The 17,889-nt window shown below is 35.4% G+C and overlaps 1 protein-coding gene across 5 annotated transcripts in view; it reads left to right on the forward strand.

Moving 5' to 3' along the window:
* LRRC4C (leucine rich repeat containing 4C) overlaps positions 1 to 17,889 on the forward strand; it is a 1,375,811-nt gene that overhangs the window by 524,623 nt on the left and 833,299 nt on the right. For 4 of the 5 annotated variants that reach the window (XM_055281880.2, XM_055281877.2, XM_055281879.2 and 1 more), the window contains one exon: positions 5,835 to 5,919. The gene's annotated coding sequence lies outside the window, so the exon portion shown is untranslated. Of the gene's footprint in view, positions 1 to 5,834; positions 5,920 to 15,466; positions 15,954 to 17,889 lie in introns of those variants that run through there. The other variant, XR_010121487.1, reaches the window with a different exon arrangement.

Below are 17,889 nucleotides of genomic sequence, written 5' to 3' on the forward strand. Positions count from 1 at the left end.
CCAAAGCTGTATACAAAGTGTCTAGTTTCTGTTGAATCCCCAGGTCTGGGAACAGTGCCTTAAACAGAGTGGGCAGTTAACTATTGTGTCTTGAATGAATAGATGAATGAATGAATTCAGGCATTTTTCACTTTTTAAGCTATTCATCCTTTAGAGTAAGTTGATTTCTGGGGAAAAAAATGAGTATTTAAGGATTAATTACCAACTTGTATATGTGCTAGGATTGATGGTTTTACAAAGAAGATATAATGATTTAAAAGTGTCTCCTAATAATTATTTATAACAAACATTGAAGAGATAATTTTAGCCATTTTACCTGAGCACTAGAACCAGAGCATCTCTTTGAATTTCAGAGATGTCATTGTGCCACCTTTTTAAAGTTAAATCTCATTCAAAATTCGTATTATAAACAACATTGTGAAAACACTAATGTTCAATATAAAAGCATCATTTAGTATTACACCATAGCCAAGAAATCATAAGACAATTATTCCATGTTCTTCCATCTATTTTTTGTACATGGACATATGTATCATCACAGAATAATTGTTATTTTAGAATTTCCTTTTTTTCATTCACTATTATATCATAAATATTTCTATAACATTTTAGAATTATATAATACTATTTAAATATCTGGATAATATTTTCTCTATTTGTCCCAGCCCTGTGTGGCCACTCACCCACTTACCTTCCGTAGATCTCTGGAATGTTATCAATTCTAGATGGTGTCTTAAAATGATGCATTTGCAAGATAGAACCATTACATTGTAGCATTTTCTAGTTTGAGAAGAGCTTGAAATTTGCGCAGTTAAATAACTTCCTTCATTTAAGGATGAAGACACAGACATAAGGGAGTTGTGGGAACTTGAGCAGTGTTCTGAGAAAAATGGTAGAGTGTCAGATGAAAGTTATTCAGCTATGACCTGGACCAATCACTTCACTACCTTGTGCCTTAGTGTGGTCAAGTCTGAATCACCTAGGTCATATTTTTAGAAATGTCATGTTTATCTATTTAAGAAGAGGCAGTAGGTGGTTAAAACTAATGAATGACATTTTCAAACACATTTATACAACACAGAATCAAAATAAGCCACATAATGTGTTTTCCATAATATGGGACACATAGTATGTGTTCAATACATACATTTACTGCCATTGTCATTGTTATTCTTGTTGTTTGTACAATGTCTCTACTTGGTGTAGTATAGGCAGATTTTATAGCTGTTCCTCAGTATATTATCAAGCACAGTGAATTATCCATAGGCTTTCCTCACCCCTCGCTTGGATCTTTTCTCGGTGACAGTACAGAATCATTGTGGGGCATTCATCCAAATGGAGAAAGGTCAGAGGGAGATTACGTTTTCTTTCCTGCCAGAATAACTGTTTATCAGGAGGAAAGGAACTGTCAGAAATGGAGGAAGACATGCGGCTGTTCATTCATCTTAGCCCCTTTCTGCCAATGCAGGATAACTACCGAAAGAACATTCTCAAGTGATGCTTTTTAAATGACTTCAAGCAGTAGTGCTTCCAATTAGATTGATGTTTGTCATAACTATTTTATTGACTCTTGATAATCACAGAGAGAATTACTGCTATGACGCTCCAACATTACGATGAATCAGTTCACAGAAGAAATTACAAAGAAGAGCAGGCTGGGTGGAGGAGCTCACACTTGTAATTCCAGCACTTTGGGAGGCCAAGGCGGAAGGATCACTTGAACACATGAGTTCAAGACAAGCCTGGGAAACATGGGAGACCCTGTCTCTACGAACAAACAAACAAACAACAACAACAACAACAAAAAGCTGGGCATGGGGGCATGTGCCTCTGTCCCAGCTACTCGGCAGGCTGAGGTGGGAGAATTGCGGGACCACAGGAGTTCGAGGCTGCAGTGGGCCATGATTACGCCACTTCACTCCAGCTGGGGTGAGACTCCGTCTCAAAAAAGACAACAGCAACCACCCTACGTGCACACACACACACACACACACACACACACTCAAGAGTGAATTATTGGAGAGACTGAGTACTTTACAACTGAAGAGTTATGCAATAAAGTGATGGTGTTTTAAGAGTACCCTAGTATTAGTTACTCTATTTTTTTTTAATTTCAACTTTTATTATATTAGACATGGAGGTGCATGTGCAGATTTATTACAAGGGAATCTTGTGTGATGCTGAGGTTTTGGGTAGGGATCCCATCACCCAGGTAATTAGCATAGTACCTGATAGGTAGTTTTTCAACCCACATCTCCCACCCTCTCTCCCCCCTCTAGTAGTCGGCAGCATCCGTTGTTCTCTTTTTGGTTCTGTGTGCTCAATGTTTAGCTTACTCTTATAAGTGAGAACATTCTGCATTTGGTTTTCTGTTCCTGTGTTAATTAACTTAGGATTATGGCCTCAGACTGCATCCATGCTGCTGCAAATGACATGATTTTATTCTACTTTTATGGTTGCATGATACTTCACATTTATATGTACCACATTTTCTTTATCCAGCCTACCAATAGATATATATGTACCACATTTTCTTTATCTAATCTGCCGTTGATGGAAACCTGGATTGATTCCATGTCTTTGCTATTGCAGATAGCACAGCAATGAACATACAGCTGCTGACAATGTTAGACAGTTACTTTGTTTTTAATTCATCATGAGTCTTCCAGATGCTCCCCAAACTTTCTCAGTTAAGAGTGATTGCCTTCTTGGAACTCTGCTGTATGGACTCCAGAATATATAATTCTAATTTCAAATTAGAACTTGTTTTTGTGTTACAAAGCTGTCTAGGTTGGCATCCCAATTTTACCATTACTGGTTTTGTGTCCTTATGCAAATTATTTAATCATTCTATGCCTGTTTTTATATTTTTAAATAGACATGATTATAATTGCAACTACACAGCTTTGAGAATTAAATAAAACAATACATGATGTTATCAGTTAATGTAGTGTCTGATGTATAGTAAGTGCTTGAAAGTGTTAGATACTGGCTGGGCACAGTGGCTCACGCCCGTAATCCCAGCACTTTGGGAGGCAGAGGCGAGCGGATCATGAGGTCAGGAGATCGAGACCATCCTGGCTAACATGGTGAAACCTCGTCTCTACTAAAAACACAAAAAATTAGCCAGGTGTGGTGGTGGGCACCTGTAGTCCCAGGTACTAGGGAGGCTGAGGCAGGAGAATGGCATGAACCCAGGAGGTGGAGCTTGCAGTGAGCCGAGATCGCGCCACTGCACTCCAGCCTGGGCAAGAGTGAGACTCGGTCTCAAAAAACAAAAAAAAAAGTGTTAGGTACTATTGTTGCCATTATTAATTGTATTATTAGTGTATGACATATTTCTCAGGCCCTGTAAATCAGGCAAACATAAATTATCTATTTTTAGATGTTAGTAAAACTTATTATGGTGAAAAATAACTTATTTTACAATTCAAAAGACCCAACTTTAATATTGGGTCCACCACAAATTAATTATAATATCTGGAAATCGTTGGAGCTCAGCTACATTGCAATATACATTCTTTCTCAGGACTGAGTTAAGGTTCAAACTATGTTATATATATATATAATTTCGCATTTTTTTAGTAGTTTTTAGTATTCTGATAACATTTTTACTGATAGTCCCATTTTATTTACTCAGCTCCTTTTTAAGATTGGGAATATGTTATTACTCTAGTTTATATCTGAGGACCTGAGACTCAGACTGAAGTTACATCACTAAATACAGTGAAACAGGAAGTAGAACCTAGATTTTCTTAAATCAAGAGAATAAACTCATTTATTCTGTGACTTTCTAGTTATTTGAAAATGTCAACCACCCAATACAATTTTCTGCTCCAATAGACTAATTTCTCTTGGGAATACATTCTAAAAGTATGTGTCATTAGGCAATTTCATTCTTGTAAGAATGTCATATTGTGTACATATACAAACCTTTATTGTATACCCTACTATACACCTAGGCTATGTGGTAAGGCTCATTGCTCCTAGGCTACAAACCTGTACAGCATGTTACTGTACTGAAATATTATAGGAAGTTATAACACAATGCTAAATATTTGTGTAAAAATACCTAAACACAGAAAGGGTACAGTGAAAATATGACATTATAATCTTATGAGACCACTGTCATATAAGTGGTCTGTTGTTAACTGAAACATCCACGTGCAGTGTGTGACTATATTAAGCAGACATGGCTCTGTTTTGTCAGAATAGACATGGAAGAAAAACAATAATAAAGACACAAAATTTTCCTCTGCATCTCACAGTTGAGGAAGCTGTAAAGGGACTGAATTTTGAACCCAATAACATTAATAAATTATTTAGCAATCTACTTGGAATGACATCTCTTCTTTAATCAACAAAATATTATTTAAGCCCCTACTACATACCTGTTTTGAATATATTTTATTATTCAGGGAAATAAGGAGTACAGCAGTGAAAAAAAACGAATGGAAATCCCCACCCTCATGGGGTTTTCTTGTTTAATGGGAGGAGAACAACAATTTTAAAAAGTCTGTTTGTCAAAGATGTTGTATGCTAGATGGTAATAAGTGCTCTGAACCAAAATTAAGGAGGGAAAGAATAGGGTCAACATGTAAGTCGTGTGTTAGTCTTTTTGAATAAGAAAATGGTAGGATGCTGTTCTTACCTGAGAAGAAATGGCAGGAAGAGAACATTGGTGGCGGCAGGGAGCTCCCTTTGGGATGTTCTAAATATCAATAGCTTATTAGCCTCTAAATGTGTAGATCAAGTAGAGAGTTGGCTGGGCTAAAATGTAAATCTGTCAATTCCAGGTGTGTAAATAGTATTTCAGTCATAAACCTGGATTAGACCTTGATGGGAGTTAGTCTGATAGGAAATAGGAGATAGTCAAGAGATAAGCCATTATTATTACAAACAATTAGAAGGAAACCTCAGAGGAGACTAAGAAAGTTTGACCTGTTGCGGGAGGAAAACTGGAGCCAAGTGAAGAAAAAAAAAGTTTCAAATGGAAAGAAATGTTAAATTATTATAGCATAAACTATAGCAGTACTAAGTCTAATTTACTCCAGGATAGAGTAAGGAGCAATTGAAAGTAATGTGTGAATGTCTATTATTTGCACAAGGCAGGTGGTGATTAAAGAAAGTAAACACATGAGTGCACACACACGCACATGCAGATAAAATATTTTCCCTGCCTTCAGAGTGCAAAGGCAGGGACATAGAATTAGGAACACTGGCTATAAATCTCATAAAATATGACAAACAATGGTCTGTGGGATTACGGATGAGGTAGAGATTAATTTTGATTGGCTGCTTCAGAGGGAAAAGGTCATATATGAGCTGGGTATTAAAGAATGACTATGAGTTTGTGGATGAGAAATAGGAATCGACAAAAGAATAATGACATTTCAAGTGAATAGATAGAAGGAAAAACGGTATAGAGGCATGAAAAGGCACAGTATGTTTAAACAAGGAATAAACTCATTTGACAAAAATAGACCTTGCAAAGGAAACAGGGATAAACAGCACCAGATATGCCTTTTTACCTTTGTTAAAAATCTTACTCAACAGTCGAATAGAAAGACGAATTTGATAAAGTGAGACTTTTCTCAGAACCAAATATTGTGATTAATATCATTTTGCAAAAAGCCTTTTATATTCTGGGAAAAACCTCAAGCGTGACATATTATAAAATGAATATACACTTGGATAAACTTACTGTAGAGAAATATAAATTATTCCCTGTAGGTTATTCCATTAGGTCGGTTTTAATTTCAAATAACTTTGCTTGGACTATTTTCTAACTTTCTTAAATGTAATGCCATGTTTTAATTTTATCTCTTTTCTAGAAATGGTTCTCTTTACTGCGAGGCTGCAAGGTCACCCAATGAGAGAGGGGCCAAATAAGCTGGAACATCATCTAATACACTGAATGTAAGTGAGTGCAACAATAATAGCTTTAAACAAAAGTAGAAAGAAATGTTGTTTCATATATGACTTATACTGCCTTGGAGTAGTCCATGTTTGTAAATTAATATGGTCAATTGCTGGATACATGGCATGGGTCAGGCTCTTACTGGTGAGTGTGTGGTTGCTGCACACATCTGTGTCAGGGCTCCATTTCTCCTTGAGGCACACAAATTACAGTTTTGCCAGGAGTCAGTTTGTCTCTTGTAACTGCTCTGCTTCTAGTAAAACATTGAAAGCCTGCTTTCTAACTGCAGTTGCATGTATTTTCACTTATTCTACTTTCTGACTCCTACTGAACTCATAATTTACCCATCCTTTATCTTTCTCTATCAACCTGGTCCATCAGACACTACACTTAGCTTTATTTGCCACGTGGAATCCAAAGTCAGTCACTGAGTTCTCTCCAGTCCTCTAGCTCTCTATGAAATCTATCCCCTGGCATATTTTTATTGTCAGTCGACCAGTTAATATTTATTTGTATAATTGATTATTGGATGTACCTTTCACTAGATCAAATATTCCATGCAGGCAAGAATCATGTCTGTTTGCTCATACCTCTTGGATATTCGACATGACCGCATCTAGTCCTGAATAGGATGTGACCACTTAAAATGTTCCAGCTCTTTCAGCATTTTTCAAAATCTCTATTCTCTGTGGGCTCAAACTTTGCCCTGACTTCCTTAGTTTCAAATGAATTAGCCTCCTCGTTTAAAAAAAGATGAGGCTATTTGATGCCATATTCTATTTTCCAAAATAATCCCTCATATTAAATTTTATTTATAACACTTTCATTCCTTTACCAATTTTACTGAATCAGCTATTTGTCTCTAAATTTGCATTTCTCCATTTCCCTGGTTCCTTCCACGCAGACTAAAACCAAACATGTTTCTCTAATCCTGGAAACATATAACCAACTAAAATCCAAGCAAAACTATTCCCCATCATTTAACTCTTTTCCTGGGTTCTTCCCCACATTAGCCCCTCTTTACCCATTTAAACTTCTTGAAACAACTCTCAATATTCTTTCTCAATGCATGGTAAATTCCACAGAAGAAGGATCTATTTTTGTTTCATTGTGCAGTGTATTTCCAGTATCTAACACAGCATCTGAAATGATAGGAGCTCAATAATTAAATAAATAAATTTTAGTTCCCATCTCTCTTCCCACTCTACCTGAGTGTTACAATTTTGCTCCAAGCACTGCTTAAATTACTCTCACCAAGATAACCAACCGTAATAACTCCCTCCTCTCTTTTTCAATCTATAGCAATGCTTCAAATTCTCTTTTATATCCCATATCATAATCTATCCTTATTACTTTAACTGTGTATATGTCTCATCACTTCTTCAGAGTCTCAGCCCCTTGAGGTCAGGGCAATTGACTTGGTTATGTCTTTTGCTTCCCTAACTCTTAGCTAAGAACTTATTTTTCAACTTTTTGCTAATGACTTTAATTAATAGATTTAAGTATTGAAGGATCGATCCTCTGACATTACTCGGACAACTTTAGCGCTACCTTTGATAAAATGTGTTGTACCTGAAATAAAAATATAAAAACTGGAATAGAATATCCTGTTATAAACCATTTCAAAATCAGTGGAGGAAGAATTCTAAAATTTATGCCAAATGAATCATGACATTTATATACAGGCTTCATAATTATATATAACCAATCAAAAAATAATTATAAGTATCTATGCATATGTATGCTACACACACACACTCACACCACTTTACCCTTGGCTACTTTAGTGCATTATGATCAAACTTATTCATTAAATGCCTGCAGTATATATCAATTGGGGCTCTATGATAAACAAATACATGCATGCAACCTTAGACATATACCACACAAATAAGCCAAGTAAAATATAACCCCCTATAAGCTAACATTCTCACAAAAGAGACAACATAAAATCTGAGTTAAATCGTAAGACTCTGCTTATTAAATATACATAAGTAATAAGAACACACGCATGCACACATGTCTAAAAAATTGGTTGTAACTATGTAAATGAATAGCCATTGATTAAATTATTTCTAAGAATATAAAAGCCTTTTTCTACTGTCTTTAAATTCCCAGTAAATGCACACAATAGAAGGAAGAAAACCCTACGCAGCTGTTTTAGGAGTTTGAACGGAGGTTTAATTATTATTCCATTTCCCTTCCCTCTGTCTTCATTTTCTGCAAACCCAAAATTGGGTTCTTGTTTGTTTGCTATTTGATTCTTTTCTTCCACTAACTCATATGGATCAACAGATCGACTTGAGTGTATTTGCCCCAGGTCTGATTTTCTAAAACTCCTCTGGGACACTGTTTCTTGTAATTACCTACAGCTGCATTTACTAAAACCCACAGATCAAAGTTTTCCTACCAGCACCTTGCTCAGGCCTTTGGGAGATCTTACAGTCCATGGAAAGGGATCAGGAAAATCCAAACTGATTGGTGGCTTGAGGGCCAAATAATTTATTGTTTAATTAACTTTTCTGTTTTCCCATTAGTTGTGACTTCATATAAACATAAATAATTTATGAAATGTTTGGGGGATTTAATTTGTTTTGTCCCCCAATAAAAAGTCTTGAATGTAACCCATTTTCAGACTTGGACGTAAATGTTATTGCTTGTATGATGTTCACTCATATGGATCACTGTTTATCGTAGGGGCATTTGTAAAATCAAAATAATTCACAAAGTGTAATATTTTAAAAATCTAGACACAGCAACAATTCAGGGAGAGCCATAAAGGCTTATAGAGAATCACTTTAAGATGGGAGGTCTCTCAGTCTCTAATTTGGTAAGTTGAATGATTATGTGGTTTATAGTCTTTGCCTTCTCTGTAACTATTTGGCATATACGTTGGGTCAAGCCTTGAAACCGTGTCTGAATGTGATGTATCAGAGACACTAATTCAGAAGGACCCCGAATTCTATTATATTAATTCTATTTAGTTGTTCAATTAGCTCTCTTTTGTTTGCCTTTTCATGCTGTCCTCTTTCATGTAAGTTGACCTGTAAAGGCTAGAACAATACGCTCCAGTCCCCACTTTGGCCATTAGGAAGTCCCAGCAGTGGATAACAAGAAAGAAAAAGTGAAATCAGGGTCTCTACTCTCCACGTTTCTTTGTGTGTTCATCTCAGACTGGCTGGATTCCTCAGCCAAAGGTTTGGTATTTTTCTTGGCTACCTTCTAGCCATGAAACATGCAGATACTGTTTACCTCAACAGCTTCCTGCCTTACTACCTTCTGGACTAGAAGTGGTAACAACTCTTTTTTTCTTATTAGCCCCGGGTCCTGCATTCTCATTTATGGCTCCCTAAGCCGTGGTTATATATTTGTAAGAAACTTTCACTGAATTATCTTGAGTGTGCCAGCTATTTCCTATCAGAAATCTGATACAATTCTCATTGCTATTCCTAAATTACCTTCATATTGATTATAATTTTGCAAAATTATGGCTAGTAGAGCTGAATATTAAATTAAATATAACTAGGATAATAGACATGAATTACATGTCAATAGAGGAAAGGTCTTGGAAAAATAAGAAAAAATATTGGATTAGAAATGTTTGCTCTTTTCTTTCATATGTTTACTTTGGACACTGAATTACATTTAAGAATTGAATAACTAGAAGGTGGTGCTATTTCTGCTGAACTTCCTCCCTTTTTACTGTGGATGGACAGCACTGAAGTTATAATGAATTCACCAGGACACCCAAACTACATTTTTCCCCATTTAATTTTTTGTGTTTAAAAATGTTAGAGTTTAGTTGACTGATATGGCCAATAGTTGCACTATTTTGTTTTTATTTATTTATTTTTATTCGTATACATTTAAGGGGTACAAGTGCAGTTTTGTTACATGAATATATTGCATAGTGGTGAGGGCTGGTCTTTTAATGGATCTAGCACCTGAGTAAGTTAAACTCTTTTAGACCCTGATAAACTTTTAAAGAAGTATGGGATTAATGGGGCATGGATGGCCATATTTGCCAAAAAGGAAGGCTGGCTGTATTGGTACTGTTGGCATCCAGTAGGTCAAATAATTATTTTAATAATTTGCTTTAAGTTTTGCAACTTTAAAGAGGAAGTGTCTAATACCAATAGAATTGGACTTCTTCCGTTTGTGAAGAATTCAAAAGAGAAACATGTTTTCTTATTTAATTATACAAATTAGTCTCTGAACACTTTTTAATATTGGTATTAGAGGAAAGAGGCAGTTCTTGATATTAAATTTAACCTTGTAGAATGGTATACAATTATGCACCAAAATGTTTCCACAGCGTTTTAGTGTTTTAAATTTGCTTGATGATTTGAATTTATAAACAGACTTACTATGAAGTATTTGGGAAATTAAGAAAAAATTGTATAACCCTAGCATAGAACAATTATAATTTTAGTTAACTTACCCAAATTTTCTTATATAGTTTTAATTTTAATTCACATATGGTATTTTTATTCATAGGTCAAATATTTTTCCAAATTTCTATGTAGTTTTATAATAATCAAAATTATTAAATGATTTTAGTAATTTAATAATTAAATTTAGCATTTGTACAGAATGCCAAAGCAAACATGCAATTTAGTGAAACTATGACTGGACATTGGCCTTCTTTTTTTTTGGGGGGGGGAGGGCTTAACAACAATATTTATTGGGTAAATTTTTTTTTATTATTATTATACTTTAAGTTTTAGGGTACATGTGCACAATGTGCTGGTTTGTTACATATGTATCTATGTGCCATGCTGGTGTGCTGCACTCATTAACTCATCATTTAGCATTAGGTATATCTCCTAATGCTGTCCCTCCCCCCTCACCCCACCCCACAACAGGCCCCAGAGTGTGATGTTCCCCTTCCTGTGTCCATGTGTTCTCATTGTTCAATTCCCACCTATGAGCGAGAACATGAGGTGTTTGGTTTTTTGTCCTTGCGATAGTTTACTGAGAATGATGGTTTCCAGTTTTATCCATGTCCCTACAAAGGACATTAACTCATCATTCTTTATGGCTGCATAGTATTCCATGGTGTATATTTGCCACGTTTTCTTAATCCAGTCTATCGTTGTTGGACATTTGGGTTGGTTCCAAATCTTTGCTATTGTGAACAGTGACGCAATAAACATACGTGTGCATGTGTCTTTATAGCAGCATGATTTATAGTCCTTTGGGTATATACCCAGTAATGGGATGGCTGGGTCAAATGGTATTTCTTGTTCTAGATCCCTGAGGAATTGCCACACTGACATCCACAGTGGTTGAACTAGTTTACAGTCCCACCAACAGTGTAAAAGTGTTCCTATTTCTCCACATCCTCTCCAGCACCTGTTGTTTCCTGACTTTTTAATGATGGCCATTCTAACTGGTGTGGGATGGTATCTCACTGTGGTTTTGATTTGCATTTCTCTGATGGCCAGTGATGATGAGCATTATTTTTTTTTTTTTTTTTTTTTTTTTTTTCTTTTTTTTTTTTATTATACTTTAGGGTTTTAGGGTACATGTGCACAATGTGCAGTTTTGTTACATATGTATCCATGTGCCATGTTGATTTCCTGCACCCATTAACTCGTCATTTAGCATTAGGTGTATCTCCTAATGCTGTCCCTCCCCCCTCCCCCCACCCCACAACAGTCCCCGGAGTGTGATGTTCCCCTTCCTGTGTCCATGAGTTCTCATTGTTCAATTCCCACCTATGAGTGAGAACATGCGGTGTTTGGTTTTTTGTCCTTGCGATAGTTTACTGAGAATGATGTTTTCCAGTTTCATCCATGTCCCTACAAAGGACACGAACTCATCATTTTTTATGGCTGCATAGTATTCCATGGTGTATATGTGCCACATTTTCTTAATCCAGTCTATTGTTGTTGGACATTTGGGTTGGTTCCAACTCTTTGCTATTGTGAATAGTGCCGCAATAAACATACGTGTGCATGTGTCTTTATAGCAGCATGATTTATAGTCCTTTGGGTATATACCCAGTAATGGGATGGCTGGGTCAAATGGTATTTCTAGTTCGAGATCCCTGAGGAATCGCCACACTGACTTCCACAATGGTTGAACTAGTTTACAGTCCCACCAACAGTGTAAAAGTGTTCCTATTTCTCCACATCCTCTCCAGCACCTGTTGTTTCCTGATTTTTTAATGATGGCCATTCTAACTGGTGTGAGATGGTATCTCACTGTGGTTTTGATTTGCATTTCTCTGATGGCCAGTGATGAGGAGCATTTCTTCATGTGTTTTTTGGCTGCATAAATGTCTTCTTTTGAGAAGTGTCTGTTCGATGAGCATTATTTCATGTGTTTTTTGGCTGCATAAATGTCTTCTTTTGAAAAATGTCTGTTCATGTCCTTTGCCCACTTTTTGATGGGGTTGTTTTTTTTTTCTTGTAAATTTGTTGGAGTTCATTGTAGATTCTGGATATTAGCCCTAGGTCAGATGAGTAGGTTGCGAAAATTTTCTCCCATTTTGTAGGTTGCCTGTTCACTCTGATGGTAGTTTCTTTTTCTGTGCAGAAGCTCTTTAGTTTAATTAGATCCTATTTGTCAATTTTGGCTTTTGTTGCCATTGCTTTTGGTGTTTTAGACATGAAGTCCTTGCCCATGCCTATGTCCTGAATGGTATTGCCTAGGTTTTCTTCTAGGGTTTTTATGGTTTTAGGTCTAACATGTAAGTCTTTAATCCATCTTGAATTAATTTTTGTATAAGGTGTAAGGAAGGGATCCAGTTTCAGCTTTCTACATGTGGCTAGCCAGTTTTCCCAGCACCATTTATTAAATAGGGAATCCTTTCCCCATTTCTTGTTTTTGTCAGGTTTGTCAAAGATCAGATAGTTGTAGATATGTGGCATTATTTCTGAGGGCTCTGTTCTGATCCATTGATCTATGTCTCTGTTGTGGTACCAGTACCATGCTGTTTTGGTTACTGTAGCCTTGTAGTATAGTTTGAAGTCAGGTTTATTGAATATTTACTCTGTGGCCAGAAGCCTTCTTAAAGGTACTTAAGAAGGCCTTCTTCTTAAGTACCTTCTTAAAGGTACTTAAGAAGGCCTTCTTCTTAAGTACCTTCTTAAAGGTACTTAAGAAGGCCTTCTTCTTAAGTACCTTCTTAAAGGTACTTAAGAAGGCCTTCTTCTTAAGTACCTTCTTAAAGGTACTTAAGAAGGCCTTCTTCTTAAGTACCTTCTTAAAGGTACTTAAGAAGGCCTTCTTCTTAAGTACCTTCTTAAAGGTACTTAAGAAGGCCTTCTTCTTAAGTACCTTTAAGAAGGCTTCTGGCGGCAGAGTAAGTATTCAATAAACGTTAGCTATTATTACTTAATGAAAGAGATAACAGAGTTTTAAAAATATAGATTACCTCCATTGTTGCCATTTTAAAGTATTCAACTACTCCCATATTGTGAATTAGCAACTTTCATCAATTCTAAGGTGCATAATTATTTTTTCAAAATTTTCCAACTCCATCTCATGATGTGCCTCAATTAAATGCAATAATGTTTAATTTTCAATACGTTTTTATTTTGTGTGATACATTAAAAAACCAGGAAGTCCATGACATCTTAATATTTATTTCATAAATATATATTTATAAATATATATTTATAAACACATATGGCAAAGGATTCTGAAAGAAAGGTTAGACCATACTACTTTCATATCATCATCTGGAATTCCTTCCTATTTTTCACCATGAAAATTGCTACAAAACACCATAAGATTTAGATAAGTGAAATGGTAAGAAAGAAGTTAATTTCACTACTTGAGTTATAGGGATTTTTAAAAAACAATATATTTGTAACTAATATTTCCCTTTTAAACTTCTAAATAATGTTTTAGGTCATACATGTTACGGATCTACTTAAAAAAACTTTACATTGATTCATTAGGAAAAATTACTAAAAGTAAGTGAAAAATGTTTTTCCCCTCTGACACAACATCTTTTTAAAAATGAATACGTAGTAGTGTGATACACATACCTCTCCCCAGTAATTCAGCAGAAGCTAGGCTCTGTGTGAAACACCTAAGTGAACTATAATATGTCAAAAGCATGCCTTTAAGTACTTCCTACTTATAGGCAAAAACACAATTTAGTTATAATAATAGAAATTATATTTTAATCAATATGCCCTTTGCTATTAATCAATTTTTAACTGCCTGAAGAGGCTTTAATAACATATTAGGAAAATCAACCATCTATAGAGTAACTCCAAAGAGAAAAGGGCTAGAATCCTTTCATTTCCAACTTATTATGTACAAAATTGACTTATATAATTTACACATTTGTTTTTCCTAGAAACACATAGCTATTCTTTATGTACTCAAGGTGTCTTTCTTGGCAACTCAAAAAGAATCTGTAGGTTTTATTGGTAGCACAAACTTTATAAAAATTAATAAATACATATTTTGTTATCTTTAGTAAGGACTAGATGTTTGATAATATTCTTTTTTATTTCTTTTTATTTTTTTGAGTCACAGTCTTTCTCTATTGCTCAGGCTGGAGTCCAGTGGCATGATCTTGGCTCATTGCAGGCTCCGCCTCTCGGGTTCAAGCAATTCTCCTGCTTCAGCCTCCTGAGTAGCTGAGACAGCAGGTGCACACTGCCACACCTGGCTAATTTTTGTATGTTTAGTAGATACCGGGTTTCACCATGTTGGCCAGGCTGGTCTCGAACTCCTGACCTCGTGATCCGCCCGCCTTGGCCTCCCAAAGTGCTGGGATTACAGGTGTGAGCCACCGTGCCTGACTGACGATATTCTTTAATAATCAGTGCCTGCTGCATTACAGACATAAGCTAGATTTTACCTTTACCCAAATTTGCTTATTTTATTGATTAGCTTTATGTTTTACAATAGCGTACTCATTTTGGAAATATCAGGAAATAAATATAAGTCCCCTAATGACCTGAATACTCATGATCCTCCCCTGACAAACATAACCATCCTTAACACTGAGGCACATATATTTACATAGTTTATCTATGCCTATATCTGAGGTTTTTATTTAACATTTTATTGAAAGTATTTTTCTTGTTAAATAAGTATATGTGTAACTTTTTTTAACTTTTAAGGTTTGCATGGTATTTCTTTGTAGACTTTTATCTTGACTTATTTAATGAATACTCTAGTATTAAAAGTTCCCTGGAACTTAAAGTATAATAAAAAAAGTATACTATAACCAAATTTACATGGTTAAAAACAGCAGTATATGAATATGCCTATCATTCATTGTGAATACCCTTTTCTATTTTAGTAGATTCATTAACCAAATTAAAATATTAGAGTAAGAGGAATGCATTTCAGTGTCTTACGTCCTTGCCAAGTTGAGAAAGTTTTTATCAAGCATTGTAAGAGAGTGCTTCAGTATTTTCAAAAAACATTTGCCAATCTGATAGATGACGATGCTCTTTCATCATTATTTAGATTTTTCTTTTTTTCATCATTAATGAGCATTAATCATTTTCAAACATTTATTGTCTGAATTTATTTCATTTTTCATTCGTTGTCCATTTTTGTCCTTAGCTGCATCATGTCTACTGAGCACAAATTAGAGAGGAGGACATCATGTACAACATGGAACATGGAGGTCACAGGGTAGAAGAAAAGAAGGCAGCCTCCCTAGTAAGCATTGCTGCCTGCTGGAAAGTAATCTCTTCCTCTGGAGACTTGTGATGAATTTGGCATTTGTACTGAAGGCCAAAGCAAACATGCAATTTAGTGAAGCTCAAGTCTGACTAGTTCTTAGCACATCTGCTGATTAAACAACAACAAAAAACCCTTAGATTTGGACTTAAAAAAAAAATCACCTTTTAGTAAGTGTTATTAGAACTGTTAACAGTAAAGCTTAGGATGCTTCTACATTTAAATAAGCACTCAGAGGAAAGCAGAAACAACATTATTGACCATATACCATGTTTTAGAAAGGAACTAAAGAATTACCAATATTATCTTTTGTCAAGAGACTTGTATATTTTGTTTTAGAATTCATTTCATCCATTCTTATCCTCTCAGTGCCTAAAATAATGCCTGGCACACAGTAGAATTCCAGTAAATATGAAATCATCTCCAATTTACAGACAATAAAGTAAATGATAAGAGAGATAAGTAATTTTTACTATGGGGACTCAGCTAGATAGTGATAATTTCAGCATTCAACATAAGTTTGTCCAAACCCAAAACACTGTGCTCTAAATATTATATATAATATTTTTCCTATTATAATCTTCCTTTTGTTATCTATTCTACCTGGAAGGATAAATTAGATTATGCTGTGAAACAAACAACTTCAGTATCTGAGAAGCTTAAAGTGGCAAAGGTTTCCTTCTTATATGTGCTGTGTGACAGTTGCAGGTTAACCAACTTTTGCAGGTTAACAAACCCATTGTTCTTTCTCCAAGATTCAGGCAGAGGTAGCGGTTATTCCCTGGACCATTGACAGTTGCCAAGGCAAAGAAATGGAGAAAGAGAGTGTGCTGAATATTCTTTCCCTAGTTTGTTAAAGCTTTTGCCAGAAGTGACGTGTGACACATCTGCTCATATATCACTTGTCAAAGCAATTTATGAATGAAGCTGCATGAGGGCTTGAGGGTGGGAAAATGAAATTGGGTAGCCCAACATAATCACAAGGGTTTTTATTGAATGAAGAAGATTGACAGGGGAAGCAAAGAAGAAGATGTAAATATGATACACAGGAAAAAGAGAGAGAGAGAGAGAGAGAACTATTTGGGGATGGCTCCTCCCGCTGGTCACTAAATCCTCAAATAACTAAGTTCCAGGCATAGCACATTTGCTCTCTCCCTAGAAGAAACAACCCAAGCTCCTCTTAGCTTGGAGAAATATGAATAAAAAGTCAAATTTTCTGTGCCTTTCAAAGATGATGTGTAATGTTCAAACAATGACAGAAATAAACACACTTGCTGGAATTGAATATGTTCCTTGATTAACTGCAATTTTGCTCTATGGAGGAGGTCCCTCTCTTCATGATTTTCTCATCTGTATTTTCTTATTTTAGCCTTTGAGAGATTATTTTAAAAATACTTTTTATTGATACATAATTGTACACATTTATGGGATATATATGATATTTCAATATGTGGATACAATGTGTAACAATCAAGTCAGGTATTTAGCATATTCCTCACCTTAAATATTTATCATTTCTTTGTGCTGTGAACCTTCCAGATCCTGTCTTCCAGCTAATTTGAAATACATGATAAATTATTAACTGTAGTTACCCTACTGTGCTATCAAATACCAGAACTTATTTCTTCTTTCTAACTGCATATTAATACCATTAACTAATCTCTCTCTATCCCACCCCCCCCGCCCAGCCTTACCTATTTGATTCCAGTAGATTCTTTATGTTCTTGCCCAGACTTCTAGTACTTTTTAAGGCATACAGTACTTTTTAGCTTTTGCTTACATTTCATTCTCTTCCAAAATTACTTCTTTCAAGCTCTAAGCTAAATTATGAGCATGTAAGGCCTATCAGGTTTCAATTAAAGAACCACATCCTTTGCCTCCTGCCTCATAGCCAAAGTGTTCAATTGAACACTAGGCAGCTGAACTCTTATTCTCTCACCTTACTCCATACTCTCAACAATGGGTGTGAGGGCCATACTTTGGGTTGGATCCTTGCTACAAGCTTCCATTTTTAAGGGCTTTGAACCTAATATCATATATATACATGTTATATATATATACACACACATACACACATATATATGTGTATATATATGTATATGTGTATATATATGTGTGTGTGTGTGTGTGTGTGTGTGTATACATAACTCTACAAGTCCCTGAATTCATGGAATGACTTTATTTCCTTTAATTACTGATTGTAAGCTAATTACTTTCTGAGCTCATTCTCTTTTCTCTAATGCATTGCTAATTACAGAAAACATCAAAAATTAGCATTTGGTAGACTAATTCTTCCTCCAAAG

This window comes from Symphalangus syndactylus, chromosome 6 (assembly GCF_028878055.3).
Source record: "Symphalangus syndactylus isolate Jambi chromosome 6, NHGRI_mSymSyn1-v2.1_pri, whole genome shotgun sequence".
In the NCBI taxonomy this organism is placed as follows: domain Eukaryota; kingdom Metazoa; phylum Chordata; class Mammalia; order Primates; family Hylobatidae; genus Symphalangus; species Symphalangus syndactylus.